Below are 17,222 nucleotides of genomic sequence, written 5' to 3' on the forward strand. Positions count from 1 at the left end.
AAATATCTTTTTTTTTCTTATGAGAGTATTCTTCTTTGATTGCTTTCATCATTTTTGTGACCCTAAATCAAGTTATTCTCCAGTTCAGAGTTTCCAAATATTCCCTCTATTCAATGGATTGTATTCTGGGCCTTCACCAAAAACTGCAAGCTGAGGCAGCTCAGAGCAGAAACCCCACTACATACACTGATGGCTCTTTCTACAACATATTTTCACCCTTGTGCTAGATAACCCTCATAATAGCTCTGATCAGGGAAGTCAGTGTCATTATCTGCATTTGACAACTGAGGACAGTGAGATCTAAAACAAGTTTAATATTTTTTTCTTATTGCTATATTCAAACAACCTAAACTGGAATCTAGGTCTACTAAGTCTTTGCCTGATAATGGACTTCCCTTGATTTGCCTTCTACTTTTTAATGGAAAGTTTGTTACCCAATTTGGGTTCTATTTACAGTGTCTGAAAAAATGGCTAAAACTGGCTTTATTTTATAAAATCAGTAAGTTCCCATACTATAACTGATTTCCTAATCCTTTATTGTTTAAGAAAATAAAGACACAAATAAAGCATTGTAGTGAATATATATATTGCAGCTAAAACCATTACTAATTATTATTTCAGGAAATCTTGTTAAGCAACCATGCAATTGTCAAAACACATACTCTCCCTAGGGAGGGCTGCCCATTTTTTTGCTGTTTGAAAGGGTCATAGATAGAAGTAAGAAGAACATACTGGAATGCTAAGGATTTCTTTTCAATTATTTCAAGGATAAAAATTTATCATAAAAAACAAGTAGGTATTTTATTTATTAGTATACTTATGGAATGGAAAATCTAAAATTGTTTCTCTAATATTGTTGCATTTTTAATGAGTAAATACAATAGGAAGGCATTTTTCTAGATGTGGTATATGCATGATTTCACAAAAACTTTCTGTGCATTTTAATGAGGAGGAAATGGAAACCCAGAGAAGTCAAAGTGCTGCAGAGACTCTTAATCTGAGCTGAGAGTCTCCAAACCCTACAAAATTTGCATTCTACCTGCTATGCAAATAATAGACTTTCTCATAAATTGGACTCACTTTTAAGATTTTCCATGTATCTTTCTTGCTTCCTTTTCCTTTATTATTGCATGGAAATATCAGAAAAGAGAAAATATGTTTTTTGATTCCTAAAATGTTTGCCCCAGGTATATCTGATTTCAGGCTTTGTAGAATATGTGGATCCTTTTATGAGCTATGGTTTAGGAGGTGAAAGTTGATGGGAATAATATTGATGCTAATCATGACAGTGCAAATGACTGTATAGCTGTGTCCTTTACTTGGGTAAAAAATCGGAGAAATTTGATATAACAAATGAGGTACAGTCTCATATGTGCTGCTCAGGGTTCAGCTGGAGAAACTGCCAGGTGCTTAACTCCTTATGCTGTAAAAATGAAAGCCCAGTCTAGCCCAGTCCTGTCCTGCCCTGCCCTGCCCTCCCTTTATAAAGGGGAAAACCTGGTGGGTAGATGCAAAATACAAGGACAGGAAAGGGGGTCTGTGAGAAGATACTGAAGAGAATGTGGGGATCTGAAATTGGAGGTATAGTTGAATATAACTTGATGCTGGAGTATAGGAAGTGTAACTGCAGAATGTGAAATTAAAAGTCACTTTGAAATTTATAGGGTCTGAAGGTCAACAGCATCATATCTTTCCAGGTCCAGAAAACAAATAAAAAGCTTGCATCGTATACTGCCGTTGCTTTCCAAGAAAATCATCTATTTTTACAATAAATTTGTTTTTGTTTCTTGTGCCCCAGAAAAGAGAATGAAAATACTTTAAATCATTTCCATTATTATTAGTAATCTAAATAAGACGTATACATGAACTTGCACATGATACGTGTGTATGTGTATGTATATTCACACACACTTGTATTCATCCATATATTTAATGAGTTGTGTTGTTTATATTCTTTAGTTTCATTGAGTAAAAGATTTAGAGACCACCACTCTCTGGGGTGGTCCTCCATGTTCCTGGGCCTAACCAACACCATAAGCTCAACACTCAGTGAAAACACACTCCGACCCCAGCTCTTCCACTGATGTCTCTCACTGTGCTGAGAGCTTGCATATCTCCTTGTCAGAGAACTTGAAATTTGATTCCAATTTGGGCTCTGAAGACCTCTTACTTCCCATTTTCTTGTACAGTTACTCTCCTTCCGGAGAATACCAAAAGACTGGACAATTTCTTGCCAAGACCTTACAATTCAAAGACACTGGAGTTTGTTTTCTCCTGTGGCCTATTTGTCCCAGATATTGACAAAGCTCTAGCTCACTGGCTGGATAAAAAGGACTTAGTTAAAAAATTAACATCCCAGGCTGCAAGTATATCTGCAAGCTCCCTTATAAAGAAATATGGTGCAATGGAAAGAAAAGGTATTTTTGGATTAGAAGTCTTACAGTTCAATGTCTATCAGTATAGGAAAACTTTGGCTAACAAAATAACAAAAGCACCATTCAAAATTTAGTCTTCAAGCCTACGCTACAAATATAAGTAATCACAAAGAAAAAGATGAGTATAATGATATGAAAATTTGAAGAGAGAAATCTTCCATAGAAATAGTAAAACAAACTAAAAAAAGAATGCAAAACTACAAACAAATATCTATGACAAATACTGATAATTATAGGGTCTTTAGATTTAATATATGAGAAGCTCACATAGATTAGTATGAAAACCACTCATTATCTGAGAGATAAATAAATTGACAAAAGGTACGATAAGGCAGTCCCAAGGAAAACTATCCAAATTATGGGTAAGTATTTTAAAAGGAAGGCTTTCCAAAATAATAAAAAGGATAAAATTAAACCTATAATGGGAGGCCACTTCCACCCATAAAATCAGACAATTTTAAATGAGTGCTTTGTAGGAGTGCTATGAATCAATAAACAATTATTTCCTGGCAGGCTGACTCCCAGGTGTCATTCAGGACTTTCAAAATCACTTCCTCTGAGTCCTCTGACCTTCCACCAGTGTTCACTCTCCATTCCACTGCCTGTTGAATTTCCTTCATAGAGTGGATCACCATCTACTGTTACCTTACTTTTGATACTTGTTATTGCTGTCTTCCCTCTGGATTATGTACATCAGAATGTAACCCTCATAGGAACATCCCAACTGTCTTTTTTTTTTTTTTTTTTTGGTCCAAAATCTAAAAAGAATTCCCATTATATTATATTTCTCAATAAACATGCACTGTTTGAAAGGGTGGAAGGATTGGGTAGTATACACTTGGGAATCACAGTTCTGTGTATAGAAAGCTTTCAAATTAGCCTTCTTTCAACTCTTACCACTCTCTACAGATATATTTCAGAAAAAAAATCTAAAAATCACCTTAAGATGTGTATATATATATATATATATATATATATATATATATATATATAATAGTTGTCTCAGTACTATTTATAATAGAAAAAGAAAAAAGAATACAAATGCTCAACATAAAGAAGTAGTAGCTAAGTAAATTATGGTATGTATCTAGTATGGGAATTTATACAATCATTAAAAGCCAAGCTTTTGGGAACTATTTTATAATCTAAAATATTTTTAAAATGTGAACATGTAAAGTTTCACGTAAAGAATAATCCTAATTTTGCTAATGTGTATATATAAACAAAAATATCTGGTATGTGTCAAAATTCATTCAGGTTTTTTGGGGGAGGGGTACCAGAGATTGAATTCAGCAATAATTGAACACTGAGCCACATCCCCAGCCCTATTTTGTATTTTATTTAGAGACAAGGTCTCAATGAGTTGCTTAGCACCTTGTTATTGCCGAGGCTGGCTTTGAACTCACGATCCTCCTGTCTCAGCCTCCCTAGCCACTAGATAGGTGTGTGCTATCATGCCCAGCAATTCATTGGGTTTTAAGTACGATAATTTCCATTATGCCAAATTACAAGTTCCTGAATAGTCAACCTTTATTGGTGAAAGAATCCTTATATTTTATCATGTTAACTTCCCAGTTATGCCTGGACTGCCTCGTGAAAGAATCCTAGCTTATAAATCCACCCCAGCTTTCATTACCTACTTAGTTCTTTCTGAGGCACTAGTCTTGCAAGTCTCAAGTGTTTTCTATGCTTTCCTTTATAACACTGCTAGCTAAATATCAGACAAGCCCTTGGACATCTCTCAATCAGCTGCCTACAATATTTAATGAGAAGGTACAACAGGAATATAAATGCAATATAGAAAGTTGTTCATGAACTCTGTCTTTGCCTGGGTCCCATGGAATCAGATTCTAAAGCCAAGAAGTAAATGTAGAAAATGTATTGGGAAACATTCTTGTGAGAAAAAACCTGTAGCCAAGTGAAGAAGGCAAGATTCAGTAGAGGAAGGGATGACCTGGTGATACATTCGAAAATGCAAGCTTTTCTGAGTCTAGAGACTGCTGTATACCAGGGATGACAACAGTTCTCCCAAATTGAGGTAAAGGCTGGGCCTTTGGTTCTCCATATCAGTGAGTCACTGGCTCTGAGTCAGTCCCTTGGAGAATACACAAGGTATCCATTGAGAGGTGGTGAGCATTTAGGAGCTCTGTTCTCCGGAGCTGTGTGTATATTAAAGCTAAAAAAGGGACCCATGTTGATCCCCATTATATCAGTCTGTGCAGGCTGCCATAATAGACTGCGTGGCTTCCACAACAGAAATTTATTTCCTCATAGTCTAGAAGTTAGGAGTCAAAGATCAGCTTTCTGGACAATTTGGTTTCTAATGAGGGTTGTCTTCCTAGTTTGTACATGACCACCTTCTCATGTCCTGCACAGGGCCTTTCTTCAGTGTGTGTTCATGGAGAGAAAGCCAACTCTCTGTTGTTCTCTCTTCTAAAGATGCTAATCCTTTAGAATTCAAGCCCTATCCTTGTGAACCCATTTAAACTTATTTAATGATGGACAGGCTGCATGTCCAAAAAAAAAAAAAACCCACACTGGGGATTAGAATTTCTATATACAGGCTGGGGGACCCAAACCTTCTAATCATAACATGGACATTATCCACTACACACTGACAGAGTTATTAATCTTCTTGAGGTTCCTTTTCCGTTGCCCTCTCTGCTTTGCTCCTAGCAGATGCCTGTTCTTTTATTCCACCTTCTCAATTAAGAGGCAACTTCATTTCTCTACATGTCATGGTCTAGGCAAAATTGAATCCTGTCTCTTGAGAAAGAAGTTGAATATTCCTTAATGAAACCCTGGGAACTCAGTTTCTATGGGGAAAACCTCGATTACAGAATCTCTTAAAATATTGCATTACAATAATGCTAAGTAACAAACTACTCCAAAACTCAGTGGCAACAACCCAGTCTTTGGGTTGACTATTTAAGATTTTAGACAATTCTAAGTCAATTAGGTATAGAAAAATGTATCAGGACTTGCTTTTCGAAGTTATGCCTATAGGAAAAATAAAGCAAAAAGAGCCAAGGGAGAAACTGATGCAGGCTGGGTTTCTGTGACTTTGCTGCAAGCTTCAGATGGAATGCAGGTGTGCTTCAAGCATCTCTCATACTTTCCAAGGCTAGTTGAAGCTTGTTCTCCCCACGGCTATTGCAGAGGTATAATGGAGTGTAACTCGCTCTGACCAACCTGGATGAGACTACCCTAACAATCTGGTTCATTTCCCATAAGGTATCTTCAAAGCAGCTTTCCCTTTTGAATTCATGTTCACCTGCATCTTAAATTCAGTTTTAAATTCATTTTCCCCCAACCCTTAAGGAGGGTTCCTTCTTCTAAGCCAACAATACATTTAAAACCACAGTGATAGCATTTGATCCATGATGGGCTGTATTTTTCTCAGTGTTAGAAGACCATTCAGAATCTGGAGTTCATCATATTGTGGAAAGATAAATCTCTTTTTTTTCCCTTTTTGAATTTTTTTTTCTATTTTTTAAGCTTTTAAATTTTTGATTGGCATGATCATACGTTGTTATGGGTACAACGTCCTTCTTTAATATATGTATACATTGTGTAATGATCAAATCAGGGTAACTAGCATATAGCCTTAAATATTTATCATTTCTTTCTAGGGAGACCTTTCAAATTCCTCTTCTAGTTTTCTTGAAATATTTACGTTATTATCATTAGCTATAGTCATCCTACTGTGCAACAGAACAGAATGAATATATAATTATATATAATTAATATACATAACTATAAATCATATCCGTTGGCCACCTTCTCCCATCTGTACTCTACTCTGAATTTCTGTGAGATCAACTTTTTAGATTTCACATGTAAGTAATATCAGACAGTCTTTGTCTTTCTGTGCTTAGAGATGTCATGGAGCAAACAAAGTGCAATGACCAAGTTTTGACCTCCATTGCTTGGTGTCTCACCCCAGAAACAGCAGCAGATACAGGATTATCCTGCTGAACTACATAGGGAGAGCAGAAAAACACACCACCAAGCTCTAGGACAGACACAAGCTAGGATGTGGGTGTGGCTATCTGCCAGCTACCTGACCTCAGTCTACACTGGCAACTCTGTGTGCACAACTGATCCATCCCACAGATGATCCTAGCAAGGAGTGCCATCCTCATGCTTACAGCTGTGTGACAGGGAGAACTGCCTGTCAGCTGAGCACTCTACAAGACCCACTGCCGGCAGCAGGTGTTTGTGGAGCTCTGGGGGAGACCGGGGACCAGGGCCTCCCTGAACCCTTTACTACTGGGTCCTGTTTTGTCTGTTTCAATTATATTTAAAATGTCTAATAATGTAATTTAGATTTGCCATTTTAATCTGTTTACTCTTTATTAGATTTTCTTTTTCTTTTTTTCTATATTCCAATAAACGAATTTTCTTCTACTGCTTTGAAAAGTGTGCTTCATATTCTTTTTACTGTCTGTTTTTCTAATTAAAGTCAACACTTTATTTTTCCTTTCATGGTTACATTGATTTCTGTGTTATTTGTTTCTCCCTTATCCCTATAATCTTACATCCTTCTTGAAATCTCCATCCAAACTTAGTGTTACATGGTCTCCAACTACTTTTAGATTAGATTACTAAGGTCATAACCTTTTTCACACATTTATTGAGTTGCACTTAATATACATGAACTACATATACTTAAAGCATACAATCTGATATTTTGATATACACACACCTTAAAATCATTTTTATTTTAAAAACTATACACAAGGAATTGGATAGATTATTCACCTCTTGTATTTTGTTTTCTCCTAGGTTATTTTTTCTCTTCAAGGACTACTGTCTCTATGAGGACTTTCAAAGTAAATCATTTTACAATAAACATCCTGAAGTAACTGATTTAATTCCTTTTCACTTTTAAATAATAATTCGTCATGACCTGAAATTCCAGATTTGAAGTTCTTGTGCTCTCTCTTTAAAATATCTTCCAGCTCAGTGATCTTCAATACTATGTCCATGGAAACTGGTGCTATAGAGCAAATGTGAAGGCAGATAATACAGATCTGGAAGCTCCCATAGCCAGAAGACAATGCCAATTGAGACACACAGTAATAGAAATGATAGTCTTTGAAAACCACTAAATTAGTAAGTTGTTTATAACAGCATAATTGGGCAATAGTTGATGAATCCATCCAGTATGCCAAAATGGTTTCTAGTATTTGATATCAGTAATACCTTACCTTATTTTCTAAGCCAGAAAATGTTCCCCAAACATCCTGAAATATCAATATTTTCTTCATTTTATATCATTGTGCTGACTGTTCACATACTTCTTAAGGTACCTCCTGGTGCCTCCACCAGAGGGCGTATCTCTTTCCCAAGGCTACTTTTCTTGGTTGTACTTAGCCCCCACGCCTGCAGAAGGAGAAGTTGTCCAGAGACCACAGTCAGCTGAATTTCCTAGGTATCACCCTTCGACCTTCCGGGCTGGAGTCTGCCTGACATTGTCTCTCTGCCTCCATAGAAGCTGGACTATAGTTTCCCTATGCACAAAGTTAAGGCTGTCAGTGTTGAACTGCTCAAGGAGGGCTCAACAAGCAAAATTAGAAAGCTCTCTAGATTGTGGGTCCCCTACAGAATTTTCCTCTCTGAGCTGCCCACACATGCTAGCATATAGCTGTGCTTAGCATTTTTCTCAGTGAAAATACTTCTCCCTATTCATTTTCTCTTGTGTCTGGAAAGTTTACATTGTTAAGGTAAAACATATGTTTTCCATTCTGAACCTTTGTGTGCTTGTCTTTATGTAGCAAAATCTTAATTTGAAAGCCAGAAAATGTTCCCCAAACATCCTGAAATATCAATAATGTCTGAACAGTTACAAAATGTACAGAATTTACAAATATTAGCCTTAACTAGTTCTCTTTTACTTTCCTGAATTTTTATTTATGTGTAAGGTCTAATTTAATTTTTTCCCCAGAAATATTAATTCTTTCATTCACTCGCCAAAATGCCTTCTACTCATTTCCTGAACTGTTTGCAATGAAAGGTTCATCATTATTATTTTGTTCCATGTTGAGACCTTTAAATAAACTATCAACTCCTTCTGCTGCAAAGCTGCTTTATATTGAGTATTAATGTATGGCCAATTAATCTGGTCACTTCTTTTGTGTGTTCAGAATTTCAACTTTCTGATGAGATCTGAAACATAAAACAATCTACTAGAGATGCAAAGAAAATTCTTATAAAGAAACCATAAAATATAATAACTGTAGTGTGGGGTCAGTGATTGTCTGAAAATCTCTTATTCTGGCTCTGTTAATGTTGAGGAACATAATCTCCTATAGAAGTTCGTGAAGGCATTCTGGGCCACCTTCTCACCCTGAACACAAGAGTTGTTTGCAAATCTGTTTTTCCTTATGCTCCTTCAATCCAAGGTAGTAACAAAATTAGATAATTACTTATTTTAGATTTCCTAGCATGGACTAACTTCTTATACTTTGCATGCAAGTCACTATATTGAATTCCTTTTTTTTTTAATAAATAGATGGATTTCTGGGTATTGAATGAAGTAACCTACATCTACCAACATCTGGATAGGATGTATATTGTCCAGATTTCAGGTTATGAAAGCCAATATATATATATATATTTTTTTATAAAAGAACAATATTTTTGATAACATTTTTATTCTTTTCAGATGTGCAGGACAGTAGAGTGTATTTTGACATATTATACATACATGGAGCATAATTTATTCTAATTAGGATCCAATTCTTGTGGAGTTTAATATATGGTATATCCATATATGAACATAAGAATGTTATAGCTGATTCATTTCCCTGTCTTTCCTATTCCTATCACCCTTCCCTTCTATCATTCCCCATTGTCTAATCCACTGAACATCTATTCTTTCCTTCCACCACCACCCCTTCTTATGTTCTAGCATCTGCATATGAGAGAACATTCAGCCTTTGGTTCTTTGAGGATTGGCTTATTTCACATAGCATGACAGTCTCCAGATCCATTCATTTATTAGGAAAAATCATAAAGTCATTATTTTATGGATAAGTAATATTCCATTGTATATATATACCACATTTTATTTATTCATTTATCTGTTAAAAGGCATCTAGCTTAGTTCTTGTGAATTGAGCTGCTATAAACTTTGATACGGCTGAATCACTATAATATACTGATTTTTAAGTCCTTTGGATATATACCAAGGGAGTGGTATAACCAGTCAAATGGTGGTTCCTTTCCAAGTTTTTTGAAAAATCTCCATACTGATTTCCAGATTGGTTGCACCAATTTGGATCCCACCAGAAGTGTATGAGTATACCCGTTTCCCCACATCCTTGCCAACATTAATTATTGCTTTTATTCTTGATTATTGCCGTTCCAATTGGAATAAAATGGAATCTCAGTGTAGTTTTAATTTGCATTTCTCTAGTTGCTTGAGATGTTGATCATTTTTTATATATTTGTTGATTATTCATATTTCTTTTTTTCAGGAAAAAAATCAAGCAAGTTCTTTTTAATGCATATAATGCATATTAAATGTGAGAAATTTCAAATATAGTAACTCAAAGCAGTAGCTTAAAACTCTGGCTTATATAATATCTTCAAAGATTTTAGAGAACTGATAAGAAGAAAGCAGTTTAAAGCTTCCAGAGGAGGAAAAAAAACATGGGAAGGTAAATACATGGGAAAACTAATGATAAATGAGGACTAGTTAGTATCGTTTTGTAGATTCCTTTAGTACTGTGTTCCAGTTTATAAAGAATTTCTTTTGTGAAGTATCTGTTCTGTTCTTTTTCCCATTTATTAATTGGGTTATTTATTTATATGTTTTGGTGTTAAGTTTTTTGAATTATTTATATATCTGAAGATTAATACTATTTCTGAGGTGCAGGTGGCAAAAATTTTCTCCCATTCTGTATTTCTTGTCACACTCTTGATTGTTTGCTTTCCTATGGAAGAGATTTCTAGTTTGATACTGTCCCATTTATTGATTCTTGATATTACTTTTTGTTCTTTAGGAGTCTTATTGAGGAAGTAGGTTCCTAAGCCAACATGATGTTGAGTTGGGCCTATACTTTCTTCACAGATCTCTGGTCTAATGCCCAAGTCCTTTATCCACTTTGAGTTGAGTTGTGTTCAAGGTGAGAGATAGGGGTTTAATCATTCTGCTACATGTAGATTTCCAATTTTCTCAAAACCATTTATTGAAAAGGCTATTTTTTTTCTCCAATGTATGTTTATGGTGTCTTTGCCTAGTATGAGGTAACTGTATTTATGTGGGTTTGTCTCCACGTCTTCTATTCTATTGCATTTGTCTTTATGATGTCTGCTTGGTGCCAACACTGTGCTGGTTTTCTTACTATAACTCTGTAGTATATTTTTAGGTCTGGTATTGAGATGCCTCTTGCTTCACTTTTCTCACTAAGGATTGCTTTACTACTCTATGTCTCTTGTTTTTCAGATGAATTTCATGACTACTTTTCCTATTTCTATTAAGAATGTCATTGGTAATTTAGTAGAAATTACATTAAATCTCATAGTGCTTTTGGTTAATGTTTTTTTATAATGAAATTTTATTCATTTTCCAAGACCTGATTGACGTATTATCTTCCCAGCTATATGATAGATGAAAGGTCTATATCCTTTTATGTTGATATTCCTTATGTTCGTTAAAAAAAGTAAATGTTTATGGAGAGGAATAAATGTACGTATATTATCCCCTATCTCAAGCCTGTAAAATAAATACAAATATCATTATGATGGGCTGGGGATATACCTTAGTTGGTACAGTGCTTGCCTTGCATGCACAAGGCCCTGGCTGGGTTCAACCCCCACCAACACACACACACACACACACACACACACACACACACACACACACTAAAATCATTATGATACAGAAAACTTTTCATTCACAACAATTTTTTTAACATAAGCACACATACACAGAATTAAATAATTTATATAATCCAAAAGGAAATGTTATTTAATGAGAGTAAGCACACTCAAAGAAACAGGAAAGAAAGGCTACAGAATAGGGAGTCTAAATGGCAGGACAAGTCAAGAGTTTCAGCATGGAATGTAGTTCCCTAAAAATTCCAGGATGGTTGAGATTGTGAGTGCATATCCATCTGCATCACCTGAGTCAGTTATATTCTGTGATCAGAATACAGCTAAGGAAACATAAATACACATATTATATTATATTTTATATATATATATATATATATATATATATATATATATATATATATACATACATGAGATTTGGTTTTCTTCAATAATACTCAAGGGAACAAGCATGACAAAAGGAAAATATGATTTAAAGGGAACAGTAAAGACTACTCTAAGGCAATTGTAAAAACAGAATACGGTGACCAAAAGCAAAGGCAAAATAAAAACAGGCTTTTTATAGCATAAGAAAAATAAAAGAGTCCATAAAATTTGAAATTGGAAAAAAAATCAAGGAGCCAAAATAAGGAAAAAAGATTTAAGAAGACCAAATTTGTGTGTTGAGGGATGCAGAATGGGCTTCTCTCACCCTAGACAATGACCCTTGCAGGTCAAGGTCATGAAGAGCAAAACCATATCTGATGTAAAATATCCAACATACATTGAAGAGACCATAAAGGAAACCAACAGACAAAAAAATAACACTGACAAAATTTCCCATATCAAAATAGTTATATTAAAATTCAAGGCAATGAAAAAAATATTCTTAGGATAATATGATAATTTAGACTGAAAAAGGCAAAGTTATCAAAAATTGCAGAATAGGAAAGAAGAAAATTGTTTTGTAAAACAATCTGGAGTAAAATTTGTATGTAACTATCAATTACATTAAATGTTGAGCATCTAGTTCAGAAAAACAATTGAATTCATTAAAATTATAAGCAACAACAACAAAAAAACCCAAAATAATATTTTCAGGCATACACAGATACAGAAATGCTGCAATCACAGAAGCCTTTCCTAAAATCATACTGAATTAAGTAATATACTTGGGGAGAAGGGAGTTGTAGAACTAAGGCAGAATGGGGGTAAAATCACTAAGTAATTGTAGTGCATCACAGTAATTGTTGACACGTGTTATAAAGATGCAAAATGTAGCAATTTGGAATTTAAAGTCAGAGGCAGTCTCTGCCCTGTAAATGATAGAAAAGGAGGAAGAAAAATCTTTCTAAGGGGTTGTTTTGCTGGGCATAGTTATTTAAATATTGTTTGCTTAAAAGGAATGAAAGTGCTTAAACATAACTTAATTATGATCATAAAAGATGATAAATGTGATACATTCTTTTAGAATAATTGTAAGAAAATTTCTAAACCAAAAAGAAAATGCAACATAATGTTATCACATGAATAAACATTAAGAAAGAAGACAAAAGCAGCAAAAAGGGAAAAAAAAAACGATTAAAGTCTATTGCATATGCATCATAAGATAATTTGTTCAGAATGTATTCAAATTTACTATAATCAGAGTGAAACTGAGTGGACCAAACCATTTTTCTCCTTCCCGAAATACAGATTATGTAGCAGAAAAGAGAATCAGAAATGTGTGATTTATGAGATACATCTAAATACCATGACTCAACAAGTTTTAAAATAGCTATATGAATAGGAGACATAAGAAAATTTATGTTTTTAAGTACAATTTATAATTAAGAAATTATATATGAGAGAAATAAAATTAGGTGACCTAACCATTCTTTGAGAAACTAAGAAAATGAGAACATGTCGAATGAAGGCAAAAAATGAAAAGAAAAATAAAGATAATGATTTAAAAATTTTAAAGTTAAATGATACATTAAAAAAAAAAAACAGTTTTCAAATTAACAACAACTTAAGGAATTAGGAAATGAAGAACCATACAAAGACAAAGCAAAATGAAGGAAACAAGAATGAAGATTGGCAAAAATGAAAGTAAAATAGGTCACAGAGAGGGACATAGACAAAATTAATAGAAACTAGAATTACTCTTTGGAAACGAATAACAAAATTAACAAACTTTTACCTAACTGATTAAAGAAAGAAAAAAGATGAGTGATTCCAATTATAAGAGTCAGAAAAAAAAGAAGGGATAATATTTTTATTCTACAGAAATAAAAACAAGTAAAACAAACAGGGACAATTACCTACTCAAACAGTTTATTTATCTAGATAAAGCAGATCAATCACTAGATATAAAAATCTAGAAAGAATCGCGAAGTAATAAAAAATTTGAATAGACCAATAAATAGTAGGGAGATTGAATCAGAAATCAAAGACCTCCCAAAGAAAGAAGATTTCTAGCTCCAGTGGTTTTACTGGTGAATTATATTATACATTCAAAAGCAAATTCATCCAAAAAACTGAAGAGGAGTGAACACTTGCAAACTCATTCTTTGCATCCAACATCACAGTAACACCAACAGCACTAGAAAGAAGGAAGGAAGGAGAGAGTAAGAGAGAAAGGTAAATATCAGTGAATATTGATGGAAGAATTCTTACCACAATACTACCAAGCTGAGTTCAGTAGCATTTATACACCTCTACCATAACCAAGTTAGATTTCTTCCTAGAATGCAAGGATACTTCAGCTGTACACTACATTAATAGAATGGAGAATGAAATGTGATCATCTCAATTGGTCAGGAAAAGCATTGGCAATGCAACACATTTTTACAAGAAAAAAATTTAAAAGTAAGAATAAAAGGAAACTACCTCAACATAATAATACCTATGTGTGAAAAATTCACATATGGCATTATACTAAATGGTGAAAAGCTGAAAGCTTTTCCTCTAAAATCAGAAACAAGACAAGGATACCTCTTTCACCACTTCCATGCATCATGGTATTGAATTTTCTAGATGGAGTAATTAGACAAGAAACAAATTGTCCATAGGTATTTTGATCGTCAGCCAAAGAGGTAAAGGTAAGACTATATTTGGAAATGGGCTGTTGCCTGTCATAGCAAATACAACTTGTAATTTAGTTATGACATTAATAAGAGTGTTTGTCTGTGCCTGTGCATGCATGCATGGATGCTCTGAGGAAACATATTTTAATTTGATGCTATGTTTTTCATACTGTATAGAGTAATCGCAAACTTTTTGGCATGGCGTACAAGATCCTTACCTGAAATTCATCTATTCCTTCTTCAACTCCTGGTACCCTACTCCATATACTTTAGGTTACATGTTGCTTTTCATGTATACTACATGGTTTGTGTATCATACACAAAAACCCCTCTAAGCCTTTGCGCATGCTTTTATCTCTGCCCAGAATATCTCAAGCCCTGGATCATGGCAATCCCTTGTTGAGCTAATAAGAATCCATTTCAGTGATACTTTTATTGAATAATTTTACATTACTTGATCTGAACTTCTCCTGTCTACATGCCTGGGTTACTTACCCCTATTTCATTTTAGAAGACCTTCTTTGACATGCCCATCACCACTACTGTGCTTGGTTCATTAGTTATACACAGTAGTTAGATTCACTTTGACAAAATCATACATACACAGTATTGTTCTATTATAATTAAAGACATGAATCAATAAAATTCAAGTATAAAACACCAAGCCTTAAGAAACATTAGTGACTGGTTGATTGATCCATTTTTGTTTTCTTTCAACCTGAGCCTCTAGAAGTGGCTAAGTCAAGGCCCGATAATGGAAAGAGCTATGCAGTCTGCAAAGGTAAGCAAGGTGGGCCCTTGGTGAAGTACCATACCAGGCTGGTGCAAAACAAAGAATTTCCAGGAATCTGAATTTTGTATTAGAAGGTTCTCATAAATCAATTGCAATGTTGGTGAAACACTTTAATGATTATAAAATAGGGAAGTCTATTTGTTTATATCTCAGGACCATCATAAATATAAAGGGTTATGCTTTCATAAAACACTTATAAACACAAAGCATCATTAAAAAAAACAATGAATTACAATGGAAAACAGCATGAACTATAAATTACTTAGAATTTTGAAATTCAGTTAATGTTCTTACAAGCCTGATGCATTTTCTTAACTGCCCTCAACTTCAGTTTCATCATCTGTAAAATGAAAACAATAACTATCTCAAGAAAGTTGGAAGCATAATTCTAATACATATTAAGTGCCTAACATTTAGGTAAGATATCAAAAAATTAGCTATGACTTTTAGTGGTCTTATTTCAGGATACTCAACTCAGAAGTACATTAATCCCCTTTTCTTAATGTGTGATATAATCCTTGATATGTGTGGTAGCTGGTAAATAAATACTCCTTAAATTTAAATGGGCCTGACATTTACGACCTAATGCATTATAGAAACTTAATGGAAAGTATATGCTTGTTTAATTTTATATAAACAGATAGATGCTTAAAACAGGAGTCTAATTCATTTACATTTTCATATTTCCTGCTTTAGTTTTAGGTATTTTGTATATGATAAAACATTTTCTTCTCTCTTTAATATGCTTAACTTTGCTTATTTTTTGCAACTCTGTTCTATCTTCTATTGTACCAACTAAATTTAATTTATTGCTGTTGTATGAATTGGTTCAGAAATCAAATACTTTGTGTATGTTTTTTAATATTTATCCTTCAATTGTAGGAATATATCTATGAAATTAGCAAAATTTAAATTTAATCAATATCTCAATTTTCCCTGCCACTCCTTCAATGAGCTTGAAGTGCTTCATAAGTAATATACCTGCTCTTCTTTGTTATTTTAGTATTTTAGTTCTGTCTTATCTCTGTATTTCCCATCACTCTCACTGACATTATTAGTATTATGATTATTATATGCAATACAAACATAAGTTAATTTAATAACTGTTTTCACAATCTTTTTCTTGAATCCCATTCCTTCCTCTATAGTTCCATTTACTTCTGAAAGAAACCTCTCCTTTAATAATTATTCTAAGGAGGTTCGGGTGAAACTTTTTTTGATTGTATTTCTGAAAGCATTTATTTTACTATATAAATTATTTAATATAGTTTCAATCGATGTACAATCATTGTTGGGTAATTTTTTCCTCACAACTCTGAGGACAGTATTTCAACGTCTCCTGTTATGTTTACTGCTGATAAAATGTCAGTCACGTTCTTCTTCCCTTTATGTGTGATATTTTCTCTTGTAAAGCTTTTAAGAGGGCTTTCATTTCTTTTGAAGTTCGGTTCCAGCATTTGATAGCCGAGGTGTGGAATCACCTTCATTATGCTGCTCGGGACACAGAAGCTCTTTCTATATGGCTGCAATTGCAGAAAATATAAAGGCATTTTGTTTTCAAATATTGTTTCCTCATTATTGATAATGCCCTTTCTTCCCCAAAGTGCTATTTTTTGCATGTTGGATATTCCCATGTATCCTCCTAATATCTTAAATTTTCATTCAGATTTTTCATCTCTCTATATATCTCTGTTTGATTCAGGGTAACTTCTTCAAATTGATCTTAAAATTTACTGATTTTTCTCTTAGCAATATAACCCATCTACTAAAGTGTTTATTTTCTTATTTGAATGATTATATTTTAATTTCTATAATTTTGTTTGCATTTTTCTGGCTGAATATTTTTTCACATTGTGTTTACCTGCTTTATAATTTCTTTTACTTCTATTATATTATTGAGTACTTTAAAATGTTTATTTTAAAATTCCTTTGATTGATTTAGGTTACAATGTATAATTTTAAAAAATTAACCTTTTAAAAAATCCCTAGTAGTATACGTGTATGTTTTTCTTTGATTTGTAGTTTTGCGTGTGAATTACCCCTGGTGAAGTTTTTTCAGGTACCTGGTTTGTAGGGATTCTCCTTTAGAACATGTTTGGATTT

This window comes from Callospermophilus lateralis, chromosome 9 (genome assembly GCF_048772815.1).
Source record: "Callospermophilus lateralis isolate mCalLat2 chromosome 9, mCalLat2.hap1, whole genome shotgun sequence".
Lineage (NCBI taxonomy): Eukaryota > Metazoa > Chordata > Mammalia > Rodentia > Sciuridae > Callospermophilus > Callospermophilus lateralis.